Source organism: Monodelphis domestica, chromosome 5 (assembly GCF_027887165.1).
Source record: "Monodelphis domestica isolate mMonDom1 chromosome 5, mMonDom1.pri, whole genome shotgun sequence".
NCBI lineage: Eukaryota > Metazoa > Chordata > Mammalia > Didelphimorphia > Didelphidae > Monodelphis > Monodelphis domestica.
In genome coordinates, this window is record NC_077231.1 from 103,589,214 (window position 1) to 103,614,661 (window position 25,448).

Genomic DNA, 25,448 nt, shown 5'->3' on the forward strand with positions numbered 1-25,448 from the left:
GTGACTCAAGTTCAGGCCTCCTTGGTGCCAGTGCAGGGCCCTTTTCTGCTGGATGGTGTTTGGGAGTATCTTGTTCATGCACAGTTGGAGAGTTGGGCACCATTCAAACCAAATGTTTTGGACAAATGCGCTATTTTTTTTTTAATTTAAAGCAATAACAAAGGGAGTAGTGCATGATACCTGCCTGTATCTGAAAAGGAAAGTTAAAAATACATTCACACCACATTTTGTTGTTATAACTGCATTTTGTTGAGGATTAAGTCATGGCTCCTGAAAAAGAATATAATATGAATAACAAAGCTCAAAAGGTATGTTTCAAGTTTTTGATCTGTTTTGGGTAAACTTTTCTATCTTTAAAAGTACTTTCAAGAATTGATATAATTTGCTTTGATATAACATTCACCCTCCCCACACTACACATATCACTACCCTTAAAATACACACATTGCCAGAAAGAGTTAAGTTTTAACACATTTCTCAGCTTCATAATTTACATTGTAAAATGTAAGCCTATTTCTGAACAGAAAGGAAGTCTGCTCAGTCATCAAGCCACCTGTAGACAATGTTGGGCACTGTATTGGACTAGACTTGGGATTATCATATAAAATGTTTTGGAAAACTTGAAATGAAATTGTACTTCCAGTACCTGTTCCACACCTTTTTCATCTCCTTGAATTGCCCACCCATACATCCTACCCCTTTGATAGCTTTCTTACTTCACCAACAGAAATAAAGTCTTACTAGGCCCCTTTGACTCCCTTGCTAAGCACCTCAAGAATGTTTTTGGGGTGTTGGGGTTACCCAAATCAGTTTAAGAACGTGTTTGGAGGTGACTCCTTATGCTCACTTTATACTTGCATTCTTGATCCCATTCCCCACTCCCTCTTTTGGACCATGTTTCATCAGTTACCCCCTAGAAACCTCCTCATTTTTATCCGATTTCCATTAACAATGCTAGTTTTTCTTTTTTCTGTAAATTCTTGCTTTTTGTTTTACAAACAACTTTTAAGACAGAAGGGCAAGGGAAAGACAAACGGGTCCTTGTCCAGGGCCCCAAAGCTAAGAAGTATGGGAAGTTAGATTTGAACCTAGAACCTCCCATCTCCAAGCCTGATGTTCCATCTACTATGTCACCTTTCTGCCCCCATACCAGTTGTTCTTCTAGTCACTTATTCTCCTATAACTCACTTTTTTCTTGCTCCATCATCCCTGCAGGTGTCAAGTCCTGGTGTTGCTATATAAAGCATCTGGTATTTATTCTCTCCTTTCTGATTTTTCATTACTACCCTTCTTCTGGTCTGTAGTAATTCTTGATTCCTAACTGTTGTAGCCACCTCAATTCCCCCTCCTCACTTCAGTGCAATGTACATATCACTGACAGATGAATCTTTTTAAAGCAAAGAGATGCCTGTTGATGCTACTCCATTATTCATTGACTCCTATTTGTCTCCTAGATAACACCTAAGCTCCTTAGCCTGACATTCAGGACTTGCCACAGCTTACCTCTTTCTCAGCCTTATCTCCCACTACTCTCTTCTTCATGTAACTCTGTGCCCAAGATAAACTGAACTGATGGATGCGTCCTAAATTTTCTGGTCTCAGCACTTTTCCCTTGCCCAATTTCATATACCTTTCCCCTTATCCCAAGTTGTTGAGTCCCTCTTTCCTTCCTTTATCTTTCCTTTCCTTTATCTTTCCTTTCCTTTATCTTTCCTTTCCTTTATCTTTCCTTTCCTTTATCTTTCCTTTCCTTTCCTTTCCTTTCCTTTCCTTTCCTTTCCTTTCCTTTCCTTTCCTTTCCTTTCCTTTCCTTTCCTTTCCTTTCCTTTCCTTTCCTTTCCTTTCCTTTCCTTTCCTTTCCTTTCCTTTCCTTTCCTTTCCTTTCCTTTCTCCATTGCTTTCTTTCTTTCTTTCTTTCTTTCTTTCTTTCTTTCTTTCTTTCTTTCTTTCTTTCTTTCTTTCTTTCTTTCTTTCTTTCTTTCTTTCTTTCTTTCTCTCAACTCTTTTGTTTTGTTCCCTTCTGAATATACATCATTTAAAATTGCATATTGTGTTTTCAATGCATGTCTTAAGTGCCACCTTGATTACAAACTCTTGCCAGGGACTCTTTTATTGATTTACATTTTATATCTCCTTCCTACTTCCAATCTCTCATCTTTTCAACAAGAATCTATACCTGGAGTAATCAAAGTATATTTTATCTGTGACATTCCATTGATCTAACAAACTAGTGACCCTGTCCAAATAATTTTTTTAAGAATATAAAAGGAAATGAGGTTGGTCTGGCATGAGTTATTTTTCTTAAGTTTTGGAAAATTTTATTTAATTAATTTAAAATATTTCTCCATGGTTACAAGATTCATATTCTTTCCCTGCCGTCCCCCAAATCCCCTCCCATAGCCAGTGCACAATTCCTCTAGGTTTTACATGTGTCATTGATCTATTTCCTATTTATTGATATTTGCACTAGAGTGATCATTTAGAGTCTACACCCCCAGTCATATCCCCATCCACCCATGTGATCAAGCAGTCGTTTTTCTTCTGTGTTTCTGTTCCCACAGTTCTTCCTCTGAATGTGAATAGTATCTTCCTCATAAGTCCCTCAGAATTGTCCTGGATCATTGCATTGCTGATAGTAGAGAAATCCATTACATTCGATTGTGCCATAGTGTATCAGTCTCTGTGTACAATGTTCTCCTGATTCAGCTCCATTCACTCTGCAGCAATTCCTGAAGGTCATTCCAGTTCACATAAAATTCCTCCAGTTCATTATTCCTTTGAGCACAATAGTATCCCATCACCATCAGATACCACAATTTGTTCAACCATTCCCCAGTCGAAGGGCACCCCCTCATTTTCCAATTTTTTGCCATAACAAAGAGCACAGCTATGAATATTCTTGTATAAGTCTTTTTTCCTTATGATCTCTTTGGGGTACAAATCCAACAGTGCTATGGCTGCATCAAAGGGTAGACAGTCTTTTAGTGCCCTTTGGGAATAGTTCCAAATTGGCATGAGTTATTTTTGATGAGCATATATTTGATTCTCAGTGACCACTGCTTCCTTTTCTAAATACTCCCAATTTTTATGTGCTAGAATTTTGCCAATCATTTACTTGAGTGCTAGATGTTCAGTGAACATTTGTTTGGTGGAATTTAATCAACTCTGGTCTCCTGAGCCTGAGTCTCATATCACCAACTCCCTGTCTTCCTTGTCAAACATTGTAAACTGAATGTGAGTGAAGGGAGTAGATCTAGTTTTGAGGGAGAAGCTTTGAATCCATGCATGTTAGGGAGGCTCCACAGTGGAGTGGGAAGAGCACTGATCTGAGTCCAGGCCTATCTGCCTTCCTGTCCTGGAGCCACCATGGACCAGCAGTGGGTCCTGGAGGCACTTAACTGCCATCTGTTCATATTCCAGTTGTTCTTTTTGATGCCTGGGAATGTCTTCCAGGGTATATGAGGAGCCTAGGGCTAATGTCATGATGGGGCTGAAGTAACAGCCTTACTGTGGAATTTAAGACTAGGGCTTAATGCCCATTTATGCCACCCCTGTGGCATAAATGCTGTGGGATGTTAGGGAGGTAACCCTAGCCTTCTGAGCCCCAGATTCTCCATACACAAAATGAAGAGTTGGGGCCCATATTTTTTTCCTATAGTCATCTCTAGTTATAAGATCTGTGATTCTAAGAGTGTTTGCTGAGTTTAACTCTTTTACCTATGTAATAAATTTGTTTTTGCTACAGATCACAACTAAATTTAGTATATAAATTTTATACATTTCAGTCCTTTGGGAAGGTGTTCTTCATAGTTTGAAATCTTGGCAGGTGGTAGAGAAAGTAGTCTCTTTTGGAGGTGCTTCATCCAGATCATGCTTGTTAACTGTGACTGGCCTCCAGGGCCCACTGCTGGACTCTCTTCTATTCTCCTATTTCACTTGGTGTTCTTAGCTCCTAGGATTTTAGCTATCACCTCTATGTACTTGATTCTCATATTTATTTGCTCAGTCCTAACCTCCCACCTGACTACTGGTCTTGTGGCTCCATCTCAAACTGGATATCCAGTATGTTAAAGGTAACATGCTCCAAACAGAACTTGTTACCTTGACCCCCCCTCTTAATATCCCTATTACTATTGAGAGTATCAACATCTAGTCACCTAAACTCAGCTGGGGTGACATCTTCAGTTCTCTCTCAGCCGCCATATCCAATCACTCACCATATTTTGTTGCTTCTATCTTCTGTCCTCTGATACTGCTCCCAACCCTGGTGCAGCCCTTATCATTTCATGCTTAGACTATTGCAGTAACTGTTGCGAGGTTGTCCTGACTCTATTCATTCACCAGAGTTCTTCCTAAAGTGCAGGTAGGGTCTGACTGTATTACCTCTCCTTTTTATTCATCCTCACTGGCTTCCCATCACCTCCAAGATCAAATATAAAACCCTCCATAACCTGCCCTTCCTCCCTTACAGACTTTTTATTCCTTCTACTCTCCATACACCCACCACATACCATGTACTCTTCAATCCAGTTACACTGACCTTCTTACCAGTCCTCAGACCATGCTTTTCTCTAGCCATCTTCTATCCTCAATCTGTTTTCCTCCTCTCCTCAACTCCCTAGCTCCTTCAAGTCCTAGCTAAAATCCCATTCTCTGCAGAAATCCTTTCCCAATTTCTCATAACTCTCAATTCTAGAGACCTTCCCTCTCTTGATTACCTCCAGGTGATTCAGTCCAAATCTTGTTGTCCATAATTATTTGCCTGTTGCTCTTCCAGGATAGCATGAGTCCCTTGAGGGCAAGGACTGTGTTTTTGCCTTTCTTGGTATCCTCAGTGCTTAACACAGTGCTTGGCATGCAGTAAGTATTTAATAAATGCTTTAATAAATATTCCTTTCTGGTTTCCTTTGAGTCATATCTAAAATCCACCTTCCACAGGAAGTCCTTTCCAACCCCTCTAAATTCTAGGGCCTTCCCTCTGTAATTAATTATGGTTTGTTCAGTGTGCACATTTACATGTTATCTTCCCCATGAGAGTTCCTTGAGGGCAAGGACTGCCTGCTTTCTATTGTGTCCCTAGCACTTAGCCCAGAGCCTGGCACACTGTAGGTGCTTAACAGATGTCCTGCTCCAGTGAACGTTTTGGTGTGCTAGAAGGGCATTTCTGACCACATCTCCCTGATGGCTACCTCTATGCACGTGCACACACACACAAACATAGTAATCTAGCTGCTTGCCTTCCTCCTATTCCATCTGGGATATAGGGTTGGGAAAGACACCCTGGAATCCAGGACAGGATTTTGTAAGCAGACTCTGATTGCTTTTGCAAGAGAATCCATTTTTGGATCTTTTCTCCCCTGCAAAATCCTTCAGTTGTTGAGGTAATTTCAGGCAATCCAGAGCAAGTCTCCCTTTCTTCATGAAGTCTTTCTAGATAGCTACAGCTTAGAAACAAACATTCCTTCCCTCCTCACCCTTGTCTCTGTCACTTTTGTCCTCTTCCCTTGGGATTGTGGAGCTAAAAGGGACCCTGAAAGTCATGTGGTACACCCCCTCAGTTTAAAGACAAAGGCAGTTGAAGTTCTGGGAGGTCATGGGACCTTTACTTTAGGAGAATTGCTCTTTGGAGGACAGATAGGCTGGAGAAGGGAGAGACTTGAGGCAGGGGAACCAGTCCTGCTCCTGGCTATCTCTCTTCCAGTGTAGCCAAGTGGGTATTCAATTTTGCCCTGTCACAAAAGCTCTGCCTCCAGTCCCTTCTTTTCACAGTTGTCAGAGAAGTTAAAAGTTTTCATCTGCTCTTGTCACAGCCTCTTCATTGGCCTCCCTGCCTATTCCAATCCATCCAACACTGTTGCTGAATGAATTTGATTCAATCACCAATCTGACCTTGTAACTCCTCTATTCATCCAACTCCAAGAACTTCCTATTGCCACTAGGACAAAAGACAAATTCTTCTACTTAGCTTTTTTTTTTTCCTTTTAAACCCTTACTTTCTGTCTTAGAATCAATAAGGCATATTAGTTCTAAGACAGAAGAGGGATCAGGGCTAGGCAGTGGGGTTAAGTGACTTGCCCAGAGTCACACAGCTGGGAAGTGTGTCTGGGTCTGGCTCTCAATCTACTGAACCACCAACCTGCCCCCTTCTACTGAGCTTTTTAAAGCTTCATCTATACAACCTGACTCCACAATCTTACAGTTATGTTATCTGTCACTGTCCTTACAGCACTGTGGGATCCAACCCTACTGGCCGCCTCTCTGAGCCTAACACATGAAACTCCATCTCCTGCCTACAGTCTTGGTGTTGGCTGTCTTCCATGCCTAGGATGCCCCCTCCTTTTACCTCCACCTCACTGAGCCCTGCTATTCCATAACTGCTAATGCCCTCTTTCCAGGATTCCCTGTATATATCCTCTTTGTATACATTTTAACTATCTCATAATTAGACTGCAAATATTTTCTATGTCTTTGCATGTAAGTAGAGATTGTTTCACTCACATTTGTTTCCCTAGCCCCCACCATAGTACCTAGCACATAGAGAGCCCTTAGCAATTATTTATGGATTAGAATTAGCTTTACAAAGTTTTCTTTTCTTTCTTCAAACTTGATAATAGAAAATGGCTTTCATAGGAGACAAAGAATATAGTGGGGAAGATAGGTAATAGAAAAGCAAAATATACCAATAAAATTTATTTTTGAAAAGTGTTTATATAAATATATATTAAATAAAAAACTTATTTAAAACTGTCATAGAAAATGACTGAGGCAGAGCACCCATCCATACCTACTCCAACTAAGTAATAAAGATCACTCTAGACTGAATAATTGCCATGAAAGTCAGTGGGAAGCTACAGGGACATCTTCCATCTCAAAACTGCATAAACAGACAGAAGTCCATGACTTACCAATAGCCTTCCAGCATGACCAGTGATGGGTCAGAAATCTTTGTGACCTGCTAGGCTATGTGTCTGGAGGTATTAAGAACAAAAGGCTCCTCAAGAAAGCTTTTGAGTGCCTAGAAACCCTTAGGGTCAACTTTGGAAGAGATGGGGAGCAGCAGTAGCAGAAGCAAGACTGAGCCTTGTAGTGCTCAAACCATAACCCAGTCACAGGGCTCAGTACTTTGGTTCTCAGATCCCACTGAGGCTAGGCCAGCCCTGAAAATCCAGCATTCTGAACCTCTGAAGTCCAGCGGGGCTAATTCTCTTTTCCCTTGACTAAGCTCATTTGTTATAAAGGGGTCTTTTCCTTTCTGTTTTTAATTGGAGTGAAGTTGGTAGGGAAGTGGGAAAAGGTAGCAGTAGTGATACCCACAGAAGATCATTGAACTATTTTCTTTTAAAGTGCAGTGATGTGAACAGAAGGGAACATAGATAAGGAGGCCAGTTTTGAAAATTAAGTACAGGATGTTTTACATACTTCTTAAAGAAAGCTGGGTGAAAAGAAGATTCATGATATTCAGCTCTGATTATGGAAATGTTCATTGTGGGGTGTTTAAGAATAAAAAATCTAAGTTTAAAAAATAGTTTATAATATATTTATCTGTATAGCATATGGCTTATTCTCTTACATTATACATTCCTTTAAAACATGGTTATATGCCTAACATAGTATGTTGCCAATACATAATAAAAGTTAAATTGAATGGGAAAAGGACCCAACAAATATACATCTGAGTTTCCTTTGATCTGTTTATAAATGTATACATTTTATTCAGTATAATTTCAGCATGAGATTTCTAAGTTAACTTGACAACCAGGGCAGCTGGGTGGCTCAGTGGATGGAGAGCCAAGTCTGGAGATGGGAGATGCTGGGTTCAAATCTGGCCTCAGACACTTCCTGGCTGTGTGACCCTGGGCAAGTCACTTAACTCCCACTGCCTTGCCCTTACTACTCTTCTGCCTTGGAACCAATACACAGTATTGATTCTAAGATGGAAAGTAAGGGTTTTTTTTTAAAAGTTTCACAACCTACATAGGATTCTGTGTAGAATTCTCATTGTGGTAGTGGATAGAATATGAGCCTCATGTAAGGGAGACATGAATTCAAATGTAGCCTCAGACACTTCCTAACTGTGGGACCCTAGGCCACTGACTTAACTGTTTCCTGCCTCAGTTTCCCCAGATATGAAATGGGGATGATAACCGCCCTTGCACCCCCCCCCCCTCAGGCTGTCATGAGGATCAAGTGAGATGACATTTATATCGTGGGGCCTGATGTGTAATATTTGCTAGATTGATGTTGGCTGTTATTATTGTCATTGTGCTTCTCTCTCTGATATGGAGTCTTTTTGTCTGTTATGGATTATTCTTTCTAGGCAGTGATCCAACCAGCTAGCTGTACTTACACAGCTCTAGCATTCCTGCCCAGCCTGGTGGCTGCTTGTCTCTGGCCATCCTAATGCAGGTACAGGCTTATGGGGCAGTGAGGCCCTGAGGTGGTGATGTGAATGGGTTGCTGTACTTAGAGAGGAGAAGCCCCAAGATTGAATCCTTCATTACTGGCTCAGTTGCCCTGGCCAAGGCACTCAGCCACTGCTTCCTCATCTGTAAGATGGCAGAAGCAGCAGCACCTTGAAAGCAATGTTGTTGTGCCTGTTGATTGAGACGGTGTGTGAATCATCATGTAGCCCTGGAGCCCAGGCCATCCCCAGGTCACCTGGCCAGGCTGTGTGCTCCTTGTCTACAGCTGGACTTGTACAGAGGCCCTCTGAGTGCTGGGCATTAGGTCAGGCAGCGCCATTACAGAAAGAAGGGAAGAGCCGGCGTGCCATTAGAAGAGATGGTTTGTTGGGTGCTGGGTCAGGGAGTGGTGGGGACTTTCACAAAGGTATGATCCTGCTCTTCACAAGCATTGATTTCCAGAGTACATGGTGTTTTAGCTCTCTTGGGGGCTCACTGTTACTGTTATCCCCATTTTACAGATAAGGAAATTGAGGAAGGCTGAAAGGAAGTGACTTGCATAAAGTCTCTTCTAGAGTCTGAGGCAGGATTTGTACTCAGGCCTTTGTGCCTTGAGGTCCACTGGGCTCCCTAGCCACCTCATCCTCCCAGCCCAGGGTTCAGGGCAAGCAAAGGAACTGAGTGGAGAACTGGCGGGTGATGAACAAGGTTCAGACCAGCTTGGCTGGGCTGGAGAGGGTGGCTGGAAGAGGAGGTTGGGTCAGACTGTGTAGGGGAGCCTCTGTTGGGGCCTGGTGGGCCCGCAGGTGCTTTGGTAGAACCCTTTAGTGGCCAGGTCGGGGGGCAGTCTTGAGAAGGACTCCACAGAGAGGAGCCAGCATAAGGGATGCTTGTGAACAGAGGAGGATGTCTGGCCTGGGATTGGACCTGTGCTGTCAGGGGAGTGAACCTAAGGGGAGCTTCCCCAACAATTGGTTCCCCAGCTCCTTTTCTTCTCCTTCCTGCCTAAAAGTGGGGTGGGGGTCTGTGTCTGCCGGCTCCAGAGCAGCCCTGCTTAGAAGGGAGAAAGCTTGAGGATGCTGAGGGGCATCTGGACAGAGCCTGACTGTGGCAGCCTCCTCTGCCTCATCCTGTGGCTGCTGCTCACCTGCTGCTTTCCTTTGTGGAGGCTGAGCTCCCCCAGAACCGGCGTGGCCCCAGCCAGGGATTCGCTGCTCTGGTTTAGGCCGCAGGAGTGGGGTGACAGACAGAACCTGACCAGGGCCTGACCAGAGCCTGTATGTGTCACCCCAGAACGGCCTTTAAGTGGTGCCCCTGACCCTCGGGCCTCACCACCATCCCTACCCGGGAGTCCCTGGGGCCCGCCCCAGCCCGGCCCATTCCAGCCCAGCCCAGCCCAGCCCAGCCCAGCCCAGCCCAGCTCCGCTCCACTCCACTCCGCTCAGCTCAGCTCGTCATCCCTCCCTCCCTCCCTCCCTCTTCCCCAGGGGCTCTCCCAGGGAGGCGGTGACTGCAGCAGGAGCAGCCCAGCTGCTCCTCCTCCTCCTGCCTGCCTCTTCTCCCTCCCCTTCTCCCTTGATTGACAAACGGGCCTGGGGTCACATGACAGGCCTGTATTTGAAGGTCACCAGCAGCCTGCTTCCTTTAGAGAGACAGAGGGGGAGAGCGAGAGCACAGAGGGAAGGTGAGAGAGTCAGAGTGAGAGCGAGAGCTCGAGGGAGAGGAGAGGAGAGGAGCGACAGAGAGACTGGGAGAGAGGCGAGGCAGGACAGTCTAGGCGGGCAGCAGACAGGCAGCGGGCAGGCCAGCAGCAGTCAACAGCACAGGCACCCGGGCGGGCAGGCGGGCAGGCGGGCAGGCAGCAGGCGAGGAGGGTGCCCACGCCAAGATGGCCGACAGAGCCTCTGCTGCCTTGTGAGCCGCCGAGCTGAGCCCAGGGAGCCAGCCCCAAGGACAAAAGGAAGCCAGCCAGCCGCCGCCACTGCTCCCGCTGCTGGGCCAGCGCTCCCCAGGCAGGCCTCTCTCGGCCCTGCTGCTGGATGCTGCATGCCACCACCACTGGCCGCTGCCACTGCCGGGGGCCAGACTTCTGGAAGCACTGCTGCACTTTACCAGGTGGGTACTGTGCTCCTGCCGGGGCAGGGCAGAGCGGCCAGCCTGCACAGGGGGCCCAGCCTGGCCCAGCCCCTCCTCACCTCTCCAAGGTGGGGTGGCGGGCTGGGGGAGCAGGCCCAGCCTGAAGGAAGGGAGGGGGGAGAGGAAGGAGGGAGCAAGCAAGGGAGCCAGCAAGCTCACTATAGCATTTGGGAATTGAATAAGGCCTGCTGGGCAAGATGGAGCTTTCAGCTGGGAAGTGATGGCATTCCAAAATGGATTTGCGCAAATTGCTTAGGTCTGATGAACAAACAGAGGAAGAGTAGAGGAAGGAAAATTGGTACGGAAAAAGAGATTTTGCACACAAGAAAAAACAAAAAAAAAAACCCTTCCCCCCATAAATCTGCTGCAAAAATTTGCATAAATAGAAATGGCTTTGCATTTTTTTCTGCTGCTAAGGTCGACAAAGGAAGGGAGGCAGCTGAAGCAGCCAGAGCCTCATTTTCCTCCTTTTACTGGGCTCTCCTCCCTAAGGAGATGGGGACCTCAAAGATGACGAGGAAGAGATTTTGTAGGGGTTGGGGGTGAGTGAATGAACCCGGAGGGCTTGAAACTATCTTCCATGTAATCAGGACGGGTGTGTATGTGTGCCCAGAGCTCGGTCTCCCTTATGCACCCCCCACTCCTGGGCTTTCATTTTGTATCTGCAAAGAGACCACCAGATGCGCTTTTATTTCCACCTTGGTTTGGAATAAATGATAGAATCCTATATAATAGGTGGTGTTTTGAGTGGTCCTCCTGCTTAGAAATGCCTTTTCTATTCATCAGTTTCCCACCTCTTCTTTTGGGGGCCTCCTCCATTTCTCTCCAGTATAAGTGGCTTATTCGCCCAAATTATGCACTGAAAGTCTGATGAGGATTTCTTTTCATAGTATAGGTCTCTGTGTGTGGTAATTAACTCATTTTGGCCATGCATCCATGGTTTGGAGGCTTATAGGAATAATTAGGTATATGTGTGGTTGTCAGTGGCCGTTGAAATTGTGCATTGCTTGAAGTTTAAATTCCATTGGTCTTAATGCCTTATTCTAGCGGGAGGATAAAAAAAAACAACTGAAAACTCGCTTTCTGGGAGCAGCCTCCCCCTATCATTGTGAGAGTGTGATGTAATGCTCCTTCCTCTGTCTGGTGGGCTGAGAGAGGATTATAGTTTTGTACTGTGGCAGTGAGAATGCCCCCACCCCCCATAGCAACACATCCCTGTTTCTGTCTTATTCCCTGGTGTTTATGTATTTGTAGCTTACTGATTTATTCAGTGACACATTTCTTAAGAGGAGAGAGTAAGAGAGACTGTTAATCTAAATCTGTTAACAAAGCGGAAATGAGATTTAGAAATATATCTTTAAAGGATGCAAATAGCCTGGATTGTCTGATTCAGATTGTTTATATAGGCACGTACCTTGTACAAGATTATGGATATATTTGGAGTGAAGTGGTTTTAATTTAAAAATACTTTTCTTTGTTTTCCTTTAAATTGAGTTAGTTATGTTATCACTGAGAGACTGAAAATATTAACATAGGAGAAAAATGTTGGAACACTTAAAACATTTGACAGCCTGTGGAAGGGAAAAGGGTGTGTGGTGATTTCAAAAGAAGCTTTTATTCAATTAGAATGGATTGGCCCCCTAATGCAGAAAATGGTTTACCTCCTTGAGTTAGTCATCTATGGATGGGGAAGCAGTTACATGTTAATACTTTCTATTTAATTTTCACTAGAATTAAGAGAATGAGAATTCACCCTACTGATGGGTTTTGTTGTTTTGTTTTGTTGTTTAACAACAGCAGAGGAAGGAATGGCTTTTGATTTTAATGCTGTGAATATTTTATCATTTTCATTTCCTTAAGAGGAGAAATACTAGTGAGAATCTTAAATTACAAAGGTACTCTTCAACCATCTTGGCTCATTTTTTTTATTCTGGTCTTTGAATAAAAAGAAAAGACAAACAAAAATGAGAGAAAAGACTATTATGAACCTAAAGAAAACAACTGTAATTTTTATGTCTTTGAAAATGAAAGTACTTATTTGGGGATATTCTCTTGCTAAATGCATAGTTTATCCCTCAGTGCCTGAGATGGATTTATAAAGGATATGTGGTACTGAGTATTTGAGACTGAATTTTGGGGGAAGATGTTTTACAATTTTTATGTTTTGTGGAGAATGCAAACAGCTGGATGTCAGGTTAATTCAGTTTGTTGTTTTGAATTAAGGGCCAAGAAGCCAAGTAAGTTTACAAATTTAGGACAACATATCCAGAAATAACAGAATGCATTGTTTTGTCCTTATAAACTTTTCCTTTCAGTAAACACGAATATTAGAAAAATGAGATTGTTCTAATTACCATTAGGCTCCTAACAAAACATATTTGAAATCTTATGGTTGTGGGTAGTTTCAGAATAGGAGCTGCCATTTTGGATCTTTTTCTGTACAACAAACCCTGATGGCAAATGTTTATGGGAGTGATTCCAGGTATTTGAAAATGGGCAATTGATGGTATGTGCCTATAAGCTATTTAAATGTGCCTTTCTCCTTTTCCCTCACAGAGATTGGTTTTATTGCAGTATATGCCAAACCCTTAAAATCTTTTAATAAGTGAGAGTACTCACATTCTGAAGAGTAACTTAAGAAGTGTTAGACCTTGGATGATGAAATTTGAGAAGACTAGATATCCACTGCATTTTAAAAGCTTATTGAAGATGCTAATTTCTCATTTTTCTTGTACTTAACCAACTATGATGAAATCCTAAGCCAGGATTCATGATTGTTTCTTAGAAATACATGATGGTGTCACATATTAGACTTAAAATATTTCAGAAAAATTCTAAGAAGTATCCTTACAGTGGCAAATGACACTTAAATCTATGGGTTTTAGAGAAGAAATCCTTTTAAGTTGGAACTGTTGGTCAGGTGAACTCACTTCTCTTTGGCCTAACTTTGAATGAAGCTTTGTGTTGTCCTTTTATTCCCATTATAGTGCTGTTAAGGGCTTTCAAAATAACTTCACAAGTTTTATAGCAGATACATGTGTCTAATAGGTCTTGGATGCTGATTCAGGCAGATAAGGAAGTGAGCCGTTCATGGTACCAAATACTTGGGTAAATCTTTGGGGTTTTTTTATTTGAATTAATTTATTTAGTCAATTTAGAACATTATTCCTTGGTTACAATAATCATATTCTTTCCCTCCCTCCCCTCCACCCACCCTTCCCACAGCCAATGTGCAATTTCATTGGGTATTACTTGTGTCCTTGATCAGAACCTATTTCCATGTTGTTGGTGTTTGCATTAGGACGATCATTTAGAGTCTAAATCCCCAATCATAGCCCCCTCGACCCATGTACTCTTGGATAAATCTTTGGATGATAAGTAAGTACAACACATGTATAGAATACATACAAAGCAAGAGGTGGAGGAAGAAGAAGGAAGAATTGCAATAGGTGGAAGAATCAGGAAAGGCCTTTTCCAGAAGGTAGTTCTGAAACTGAGCCTTGAAGGAAGCTAGATCTTCCAGGAAGTAGAGATAAGAAAGGAGAATATTCCAGTAATGGGATATAGCTCCTAGCAAGACATAGGAGATGAAGGCCATGCATAAGGAACTTTGGCTGGATCAGAGAGTCATTGAGGAAGGGGAGTTCATATGTAATTAATCTAGAAGGATGGGTTGAAGACAGATTATGAAGAGCTTTTTAAATGCCAAACTTGTGTTCTTGTACTTTATCCAACAAGACTTGGCAACTCATTGGCAGAGACCATAGGAAATCACTGAAACTTCTTGAGGATAGGAGTGGCTTGTCATATTGCTGCTTTAGGAATATCAATATGGCAGTCACAAAGAGGATTGAAGGGGGATGGGCAGGAAGGAGCCTAGTGTAGTGATTCTACTTAGGAACTGCTGCTGTAGCCCAGAAGAAAGGTGATAAGAGCCTGTACCAGAGGAGACTAGTATGAGGAGAGAATTAGGGAAGAATAAAAGATGGTGGAGGGCAGGGTTACTGAGGCTTTAAACCTGGGGGGGGGGGCAGTTGAGGGATTTCCTGACAAATAGGAAAGTGAAAAGGAGGGAAGGATTTAGGGGGAAAGATAATGGGTTCTGCTTGGAGGAGGCTGAGTTTGAGATGCTTGTGGCAGTCCTGAAGAAATATTATTGCCCCTTACCTGCTTCTCCTTCTCTTCTTCCATTTCCTCATTTTCTTTAAAATCCACAGCTCCATCACCACCTTCTTTGAAAAACCTAGCTTGATGAATTCCCCACCTGCTGCAAGGTGCTCTCCCTCCCTGACTCATCCAGTGCAATGTCTGTGGGGTAGGGAGGTGCTCACAGCTGGGGATCACAAGAGGCCACATGGAAAAAGGTGGTGCTTTGGCCAAGCTTTGTCAAAGGCCCCAAACTCACAGATGGAGGACTACATTAGGAAAAAGAAGGTCAATCTTTCTGGACTGGGGAAGGGAGCAATTTCTATTGAGACAGACCCCAAAAAGGAATCCATGCTTGAACCCAGGAAGCACAAGAATGGCATGATGAGACCCTAACTGGGCAAGAAACATCTGCTAGTTGACTCTGTGACCGAATGATTTTGTTAAAGGTTAGAAATCAAGAGTTCTTAGCCTGGGGATTCACAGACCCCAAAGGAATCTGTGAATAGATTTTAGGGAATGTGTACCTGGACAGGACAAAAATAACAAAAAGGGAAGCTGGAAGCAAATGATAGAAGGCTATAGATGTCATTTATCTGACATTCGTGTCAGAATATTACAATAGAATTGGTTTCCTTTATAATTCCATGAAATTTAAAAGCATCATTTTGAGAATGAGCCCATATGCTTAGGATCCCTTGTTAGAGAGAATTAAAGAGGGCCCAAGATAGCTTGCTAAGTAGTTACAGCTTAAAGAGGTCATTACCCTGGCTGGCCAGCTGATGATCAAAGAACAGGCATGTTTGAGGCATTCCTAGGGCCCAAACTCATTACTGCTTGCAAGGTTCTTTTCCCTGGTCAGGTTTGCATCTTTGAAGGCCTCCTTGAAATCATCCTCCTTGCCTCCTCTCTTTCCTGCATCCACCACACCCAGGCATTGATCTGCCTCAGCACCATTCCTTACATCCTTCCCCTTCTCTCTGCCTGCTTAGCCACCAACCTAGCTGAGGCTTTCATCACCTCTGCCTTGCACTGTTTCCCAATCCTTCTAATTGCTCTCTCCTCTCCAACCTGTTCTCCACTCAATTGCTGAAAGAAGCTTCCCAAGGTGCAGCTCTGCTCAGGTCACTGCCTCACTCAGGAAACTCCAGCGGCTCCTGTTCACTGTAGGATCAAGTTGTTGACTGCTGGACACTTAAAGGCCTTCACTTTTTCCAGCCTCTTTACTGATCCTGTAGTCTAGCCAAAGATGGTCTCCTTGCTCCTCACATGCTACATTCTACCTCTAGTCTTTGGGCCTTTGCCCAGATTGTTCCCCAGGCCTAGAACTCTCTTTTCTCCACTCTGCCTCTTGAAATCCCTACTTTCCTTCAAAACTCAAGTGCCATCTTGGACAAGAATACTTTCCCAACCTCAATCTCCAGCTGCTTGAGTCATCCCTTCAAAGGTTTGCCTAGGATTTAGCTTATCCATTTGGTAAATGGATAAATGTAGTGTGTGTCTGTCTGTCTGTCTGTCTTTCACATGTAAACCTTTGAAAAAAAGGTTTCTTTTATGTGCTGAGCACACAATGTTATTAATTATTTCAGTCAGACACTTTGTGACCCAATTTGTGACTTTCTTGGCAGAGATACTGGAGTGGTTTGCCATTTCCTTCTCCAGCTCATTTGACAGATAAGGAACCTGAGGCAAATGAAGTGAAGTGAATTGCCCAGGGTCACACAGCTAGTAAGGGTCTGAGGCCAGATTTGAACTCACAAAGAATGAGTGAGTCTTCCTGACTTCAGGCCTGGGACTCTAACCATTGTACTACCTAATTACCTCAAGCATACAGTAGATACCTCTTAAATGTTTGTTGATTGACTTATTGATAGGACTTTATGGGCATTGGTACCTGAACTAAACTTTCAGAGATGCTGAGGCTAATGAGGGTCAGATGAAGGAGAAAATGAAGAGGAGGAGGCTTATTTCTATTACTGTGGGGAGAATCCAGTTGTGCTTTTGCTCAAGGCACAGCATTCTAAAACACAAGATTCCGTCCACCTTCCAGTGAGGCATGAATTTTAAACAGTTACTAAGGCTAACTCATTTAGAATTTTTTTACTGAACCTTTTTTCTTGACATGATTCAATTTGACAATGGCACCCCTGACTCTTGCTATGGAGACCTATTCTCTGTTTTCTAGTATATTGGTGATACACCCATACTTGGCACATCTCCTTTGGGACTAAGACAGCAAGGCAAGCAGGACTCTGTGGCCACATTGCTCTGATAATCAGCCACCTCAGACTTCTCTTCAGCAACAAATGCCTCGAGGGCCCAGCAAATGTTTGTCAGGTGTTTCTGACTGTAGAGATGCTTAACCAACATTTGCTGACCATCTTCAGGGCCTCATTCATATTCATTCAGTTACTAAACTATGCTGCCTGTTTCTCTTTAACAGCATCCTCTCCACCCTTGTCTCAGGTCCCAGGACACTAGACACTGGAGTGACACAGATTGGAGGTCTTTTCCCCCTCCTCAGAAGTTCTGTGGGGTGCTTTCTGATTTAATTTTGTCATTCTTTCACTCTGCACCCTGCCCCCCAAAACACTTAGCACAATGTTCTGAACATAACATTTATTAAACATTTGTTGAATAAACCACTGAATGGCTATTAGAAAAGATGGATTTATCTGTTTTGCAGAAGTTGTTAATAATATTTATGTCATGGACTATGAAGTGATTGTGGAGTTTAAATAGCAAATACTTAATGGCATAATGGGCTGGGCCTCCTGAAGCTAGGGCTTGCCTAAACTTCAAGTGTTCTGTGTCAACCTGATGAAAAAAATAGTTTTGATTCCACAAAAATACTAATCAGTTATATATAGCTTATATCAGTGGGCATCAGTGGCATGAAGAATAGCATTGCTGCAGATAGATCACTTTTCCAATTTTTATTAAAGCTCATCTTTCTTTCAGACTCTGCTTTAATCTGTTCATGGCCTTAAAGTATTTGGCATGAAAATGTCTGTGAATCAGCATTTTAAGTTAATTGATATTTGCATGGAATTTACTTTTTAAATTTTGATTTTGATTGTGTTCTGAGTCTTCAATTTCATTTACAATCTGGTTTAAATTACTTTCACCTCTGAGAAAGCACCTAGTTACATTTTTTAAAATTTATTTGTAAATCCCATAACTTTCTAACCAATAGAGTATTCCTATAAAATGCTACTTGAAATAATTTTGGTGGCATAGAAATTGTCTTCATGAAATGAATATATTTTTGAATTGTATTTTTTTAACTAAAAAATATTGACCATAGAGATCCTATTTGACTTTTCTTTTAGATGATGGAACAGTGACTAGATGTATCCATTCCACAAGGATTTTTGAATTGTGTGTGTGTTTGTGTGTGTGTTTGTGTGTGTGTGTGTGTGTGTGTGTGTGTGTGTGTGTGTGTGTGTGTAGGAAATCTAGTCTGTTACTGGAGCAGTTGTTGTGGAAGTTGCTGGGATACCAGACTTGACCCTTGCCCTCAGGGGACTTGGTTAAGTGCAGCATAGAAGATAGAGATTAGAGCAACCAAGATCCTGGTTACTTATGCCAGAAGACTGGTACCAGTGAGTTTCTGTGAAAGCTCTGAAGCAAGAGTAGTCATGTAACACTTTGTGTTGGAGGGAGCATTTGTCTGTTAAGGTACTTGACATGATGAGGTTGGAAGGAAAGACACTTCTGAGGAAGGGGAATGTCATGAGTAGAGGCAGAGGTATGGGGATAGCTGTGGTCGGGAGATCAACTAGCTTACTTTGACTGGCACCTTGGAAGTGTCTGGTCATTTGTACATCCTTCGAGTTCTTCCTCCCCATCTCCAACATCCCTTTCCTTCTCACCCATCCAGTTACTAACTAGCCAACTTCAGAGTTTCAGTGCTTCTGGTCTGGACCAGTATCTTTCCAAGCCAATCCCTCCTCCACAGAACTCCCCCAAGAGTGGGGCTTCCTCAGTCACAGGTTTGACACTGTCATTTTTCCCATATCAATTACAAACTCATCTTGTTTGGAAATCTTGTACAGTCTTACTTCAGCCTGTACTACCAAAATGATTCCCCATTCTTCCCTTTCATGTCCACTTTATTTCAGTGATTCTGTCCTGCTTGCTTCACTTCCTATTCAATATTCTGTCTTCCCTCTTGATGCTTCTACCCAGGCTGACCCCTGTGCCTAGAAAATGTTGCTTCCTCCTCATAGAATCTTTTCCTTCCTTCAAAGCTTAGCTTGTACCCTTCCAGATGAAGACTTCTGTGATCTCCTGAAATCATTTTGCCTTGACTTACCTCTCTGTATGTTGTTTCCCCGAGAGCATGTCTCTTGATTGCCTAGTATTTGGCAAATAGTAGGCATTCATAAAATGAATATTGATTGATTAGTTGAAGAAGGGTAGTACTGACAGTTGAGGCCTTTGGGAGCCATTTAAGGTTTATGAGCAAGGTAGTGATATAATCAAAATGATGATATTAGAAAATAAAATGGGGCAGCTAGGTGGCTCATTGGATAGAGAACCTGGTCTAGTAACAAGAACTTTTATATTCAACTATGACTAGGTGACTTTGGGCCAGTCACTTAATCCCCATTGCATGGTCCTTACTGTTCTTGATACTTATTTTCAATTCTAAGATAGAAAGTAAGGGGGAAGGAAGGAAGGAAGGAAGGAAGGAAGGAAGGAAGGAAGGAAGGAAGGAAGGAAGGAAGGAAGGAAGGAAGGAAGGAAGGAAGGAAGGAAGGAAGGAAGGAAGGAAGGAAGGAAGGAAGGAAGGAAGGAAAATAAATGAACGTGGTTATGATGTACAGGATGGATTTAATAGAAGATAGACAAGTTAGGAAGAAACAGTTGCAGCTATCCACACTTAAGGACCAGGGACTAGAAGGAATGTTGGGAAGTTGGGAAGAAATGTTTCAAGGGAAAAAATTGATCTAACTTGAGAATACAATTGGTGGGGATTTCTGAGTTTATGATTTGTTAACAATAACAAAAAAAAAACAGGAAGTCAAGAGGAGAAGCTGGTTTAAGGGAGGAAATAATGAGTTTTGTTTTAGACCTGGTTTGGCTCAGGTTCTGTTAGAGCATCCTGAGGGGAAGACAGTTGCAAACATGGAGTTGAAGTCACGATAACCTGGGATTCAGGCAGAGGCAGATGATATGGGGTACTGTCTATGTGGAAGATAGAGTTGGTAGTGGATGTGCTTTCTGTGTCGAACAGTGTAAAAAAAATGCTTTTTTTTAGCCCTTCAAGAATCTGTAATTTCAACCGTATTGGTGTTCCTTTTATTGATGAACCTCAAAAAACACCATAGTGTAGTTGGTTGGATCTCCATCAGTGCAGATCAGTAGTAACTCATTTGGAACTTCTAGGCCTAGAGCTGGCCAGGGAATCTGGCTCTTCTTGACTTTAAGGTCAGTCCTCCAACTCTGTACTGCCTTAGCAAAGCAGAGGTTCCAGTGTAAAGGAAGTAATCCACTTGGAAGGGAAGGAGATGGAGACATTAGATTCCATAACAGAAGTGGACTGAGGTGGGAGTCTTGAGGGATGCTGAGGAGTAGTGGTTGAGATGGGAAGAAATGTTTCAAAGATAATTGTGTCATAGTAGGGATTTTGTGGAGACCAAGCAGGAAAACAGAAAGGGAGATGCTAGCTTTGGCCTTTCACCAGTTATTGATAACAAACTGATTTTATCCTTACTCAGTATAACACATCTGAATAAGAAAAGCAGGTCTCAAGTTGTTTGTGGGCACTCACAGGTGCCTCTGCACTGGCAGTGCTGGCATATGATGACAGGCCCCATCTCCAAATCCTTCTATGCTGGATTACAAATGGTTTATATCCGTTATCTCATTTCATCAGATGTTTATGTGAGCAGTGCTTATCAGCACAGGTCACTGAAAATTGCCATCAGCTCAAGCAAAGACAAGATCCCCTTAGAACAGCCACTCTGCTATTGGTAGTTGAGGACTTAGGATAATGAATACATTTCCCTCTCTGTTTGGGGCATATTCTATATCCTTCCTTTATTTTCCTTTCTTCATAGGGAGCTTGTTCCAGTTATTTATGCATTTTGTCTAAAAACAACAAAAGAGCCACATCAGTGCTTGTAGTCTTAAATAATCTTGGGGTAGCTGAGCAGCTTTGGGTAGAAAAGTTAAAATGGGAGCTCTTAACATATATAGCATTGGTGAACTTAAAAAAAAATCAATATAACTGAATTCCTTTGTCATCCTATGTATTATTTTTTATGCATTTAAGATTTTCTGAAAAGGATTTTGCATGGATCCCCAGACCAGGGCAATGCCACACCAGGGTTAACAATTCCTCCGTTAAAAAGAAGCTGGAGGGGCAAGTAGGCGATTCAGTGGATAGAGAGCCAGGCCCAGAGACAAGGGAGGTCCTGGATTCAAATTTAACCTCAAACACTTCTTAGCTGTGGGACTCTGGGCAAGGTCACTTAAGTCCAGTTGCCTAGCCCTTACCTCTCTTCTGCCTTAGAACTGAAACTCAGTATGTATTCTAAAATAGAAGATAAGGGTTTAAAAAGGGAAAGAAAGAAACCGTCAGTTAGGGAAAGAAAGAAACCGTCAGTTAGACAAAGGAGGCACTTGATGGCCATCTGTAGTTGCCTTTGTAATTGTTGTTCTGATAAAGAATTGAGACGCTTTGATGCCTGCTAGACTCCTGCTTTCATCTCTAGGTCATCCTGGTGGTCTTAGTTTCATACTGATCCAGCAGCAGGCTTTCTTTTAGTCAGAGTTTCTCAGACATTCCCTCTTGTTTTGTTTGTTTATTTTACATGGCATTATACCCATTGTACTCTCATCTTCATTATGCTCACACCCCCACTAAATTCATAAAAGCTATATGATAGAATCAGTCACTGTGGCTCACCTTTTGTTCTTCCACCTCTGGCCTTCACTTATGTCTTCTGTTTCTGACTCCATAGTGGTGGAGACTGGAAATTAGAGGTGCCCTTCCTTGGGGCCATAGCACAGTTTGGGCATCTTCTTTTGATTGGAGGTTGGGGAGCTTCAGGTCTGGGCTTGGGCATGGGAGAGGGGAAAAGTAAGGACAGTGAAATTGTCCTAACTTTTGGAATGTGTAGAAAGGATTCTTCCTTTTTAGGGTTTGGGAAAGCAAAGAAGAGTTTTTAGGGAGGAAAAACGAAATGATAGTTGAAGCACCTATTGGCTATCTGCCACCTGATTCTCCATCATGCCTAGAGGATGAGCATGGTGTCTGGGGGAAAGATTGACTACCCATTGAATGATAGCCTCCCACATTGACCAACTTGCACACCAAGTGGACAACAGTGCTGCAGAGATCCTTGAGCTGGCTCTGGAGTTGCCATCACTGTGTTGCTAGTTAGGAGATGTGCAACCTTGGACACAGTGTGGAACTGTGTACACACCACAGTTTCCTTATCTGAAAAACATGTATGATTATACCTGTGTTATCTACCTTATGAAGTTGTTGTGAGAATAAAGTGAGATCCCAGATGTACAGTGTTTTCGTGAACCTCTCTAAATGGCACTTTGTCTATTACACAAGTCCACTCCCATCTGCCCTCCTGCTTGCTGATGCCCCAGGTGCCTCTAAGCAAGCTTCTGACGAAGTATTCAGATCCCAGATGGGGCTCAAACAAATACCTGACTGTGCTTGGACTGTGGAAGAATATCTGCTAATACATGAAAATGTTAATAACAGAGCCCTGCTTTAGGAGGACTGTGGAAGAATATCTGCTAATACATGAAAATGTTAATAACAGAGCCCTGCTTTAGGAGAGGTACTGCGTATTAGATGCTCAGGCTCTGGGATATGGAATCATGGATCAGTCAAGAAACCTTAGAGCTTCTGTCTAGTCAGAAGAGATTGTAACTGGCAAATGAAGAATGAAGGTGTCAGCACTTGTCAGGGCCATGAAAGGCTTCATGAAGCAATAGCCACAGGTAGGCCAGTCTGACCTAGACCTAGATCATGTTGTGTGTAGTGGGGGAGGGGGGGTCAGGTTGTAAAGGGATTTTAGGACAAGACAGAGGAATTTGTATTTGATCCTTTAGGGAATAGGGAGCCTTAGAAGATATTGAGTAGGAGAATGACATAATCAGATCTGAGCTTTAAAATGATCATTTTGGGGAAATAACAAATGCTGTAGGACCAAGGAAAAACGGGTACATTAATACACTGTTTAAATTTTTAAAAAAATTTTTAACATTTAAATTTTTTTGATTTCCAAATTCGCTCCCTTTTTCCAACCCTTTCTCTCCCCCATTGAAAAGGCAGGTAATATGAAAAAATATATATACATATGAAGTCATGCAAAACATTTCTAAATTAGTCATGATGCAAAAAAAAAAGCAAGAAGCAAAGAGTGAAAAGATTATGTGTGTTCATCAGTTCTCTTTATGGAGGTGGATATCATTTCTTCATCCTGAGTCCTTTGGAATTGGATCGTCATATTGATCACAGTAGCTGTCTTTCAGTTATCATCATTATTACAGTATTGCTATTTCTATGAAAAATGCTCTCCTGGTTCTGCTTACTTCACTTTGCATCAATAAGTCTTTCCAGATTTTTCTGAAACCATCCTACATACTTATGACACAATTGTGCCATAAGATTAGGTGGCTGGCATATACATACTCCATCACAGTTGTATGCCACGACTTATTCAGCCCTTCCCCAGTTGATGGGCATCCCCTCAGTTTCTAATTTTTTTTATCTCTTTAGGGTACAGTCCTAGTAATAGTATTGCTGGGTCAAAGGCTATGTACAATTTTATAGCCCTTTGGGTATAGTTCCAAATTGTTATATAGAAAGTTTGGAGCAGTTTACAACTCTACCATTAGTGCCCCAATTTTTCCACATCCTCTCTCTCCAACATTTATCATTTTCTTTCTTTAATTTTTAATTGTTTTTTTTTCTAATTTCATACAGAAACCATTTTTAACATTCATTAAAAAAAATAAATTTGTTTGTTACATTGAAATTTCCAGGTATCTATTTCCCTCCCTCTTCTTCTCACACTAAAGAAGGCATCATCTGACAAAAAAGATATATGTATATATAAAACTTTTTCTTGTTTCTATCAGTTCTTTCTAATGATGAACATACCCAAGTAATTTTTTAAATAATTTCTGTTTCTGTATATAATGTTCTCTTGGTTCTGTTCTTTCACTCTTCAGAATTTCATGTAGGTCTTTCCATGTTTAAAAAAAAATGTATCTGCTAATTATTTCTTATAGTACAATAGTATTCCATCACAACTTGTTTAGCCATTCCCCAGTTGATGGTCATTGCCTCAATTTCTAGTTCTTTGTCACCACAAAGTGAACAACTATAAATATTTTAGAAAATATAGGTTCTTCTCCTTTTTCCCTCATTACCTTGGAAAATAAACCTAACAGTGACTCAAAAGGTATAAACATTTTTATAACTCTTTGACTATAACTCCAGATTGCTTTTCAAAGGGTTGGATCAGTTATTAGTGTCCTCGTTTTTCACATTCATCCCCTCCAATATTTATTTTGTCCTTTTATCCTTTTAGCCAATCTGATAGACATGAGATAACATCTCAGAGTCGTTTTGAGTTGTATTTCTCCAATCAATAATGATTTGGAGCATTTTTCTGATATGTTGAGATCTAAATACTCTCCCTTCCTTTCCCCAAGGTGTCAAGCAATATATTATAAATGTGTTATTGTGCAATACATATTTCCATATTTGTCATGCTATGAAAGAAGACACATCACACATTCAAGGAAAAAACCCATGAAGGAAATAAACTGAAAAATAGAATGCTTTGATCTACATTCATATTTCATCAGTTCCTTCTATGATGATGGATAGCCTTTTACAGCATGTCTTGAGTTGTCTTGGATCTTTGCATTGTTGATTATAAAGTCCTTCAGAGTTGATTATTGTAGAATATTGCTGTTACTGTGTACACTGGTCTCCTGGTTCTGCTTACTTCACTTTGCATCACATTCACTTGCACCTAGTCTTCCTAGATTTTTCTGAAATTGTCCTATTCATCATTTTTTATAGCACAATAGTATTCCATCACAGTCACATACCACAACTTGTTCATCCATTCCCCAATTGATGGACATATCTGTAGTTTTCCAGTTCTTTGCCATCACAAAAAGAACTACTGTAAATATTTTTGTACAAACTGGTACTTTTCCTCTCTTTGATTTCTTTTGGATACAGTCCTAGTAGTGATATTGCTGGGTTGAAGTGTATGCAAAGTGTTATGGCCCTTTTAGGCATGGTTCTGAATTGTCCAAATTGTTGTATCAGTTCACAGCTTCATCAACAGTGTGTTTATGTCTCAGTTTTTCCATATCCCTCATTTTCTGTTATGTTAGCCAATCTGATTAGGTATGAGGTAGTGCCTCAGAGTTTTCGTATGCACTTCTCTATTAGTAATTTCGAGCATTTTTTCATGTGACCTTTGATAGCTTTTTCTTCTTCTGTGTTTTGATTTATCAATTGGTGAATGGCTTTTATTTTTATACATTTGGCTATATACATATATGTATATACATATGCATCCTTATATATTTGAGAAGTGAGGCTTTTATCAGAGAACCTTGCTATAAAAATGTGTTCCCATTTTCCTGCTTTTCTTCTAATTTTGGCTAGATTGGTTGTGTTTGTGCAAAACCTTTTTAATTGCATGTAATCAAAATGATCCATTTTACTTGTGCTCCTTTTTTTTGGTCAGATCTATA

General features: G+C 41.8%; 1 protein-coding gene and 1 long non-coding RNA gene across 13 annotated transcripts in view; one reads left to right on the plus strand and one right to left on the minus strand.

The window, feature by feature from the left end:
* TNRC6B (trinucleotide repeat containing adaptor 6B) overlaps positions 1–25,448 on the plus strand; it is a 272,807-nt gene that overhangs the window by 99,890 nt on the left and 147,469 nt on the right. The window contains exon 1 of one of the 12 annotated variants that reach the window (XM_056798990.1): positions 9,893–10,517. The exons of the other annotated variants lie outside the window; for them this stretch is intronic. The gene's annotated coding sequence lies outside the window, so the exon portion shown is untranslated. Of the gene's footprint in view, positions 1–9,892; positions 10,518–25,448 lie in introns of those variants that run through there. 12 annotated transcript variants of the gene reach the window in all.
* Positions 19,961–21,794, minus strand: LOC130454543 (uncharacterized). The gene is made up of 2 exons (XR_008912157.1): positions 21,604–21,794; positions 19,961–20,783 (listed from the first exon to the last, which is right to left on the minus strand). It is a non-coding gene; the product is annotated as an uncharacterized LOC130454543 (long non-coding RNA).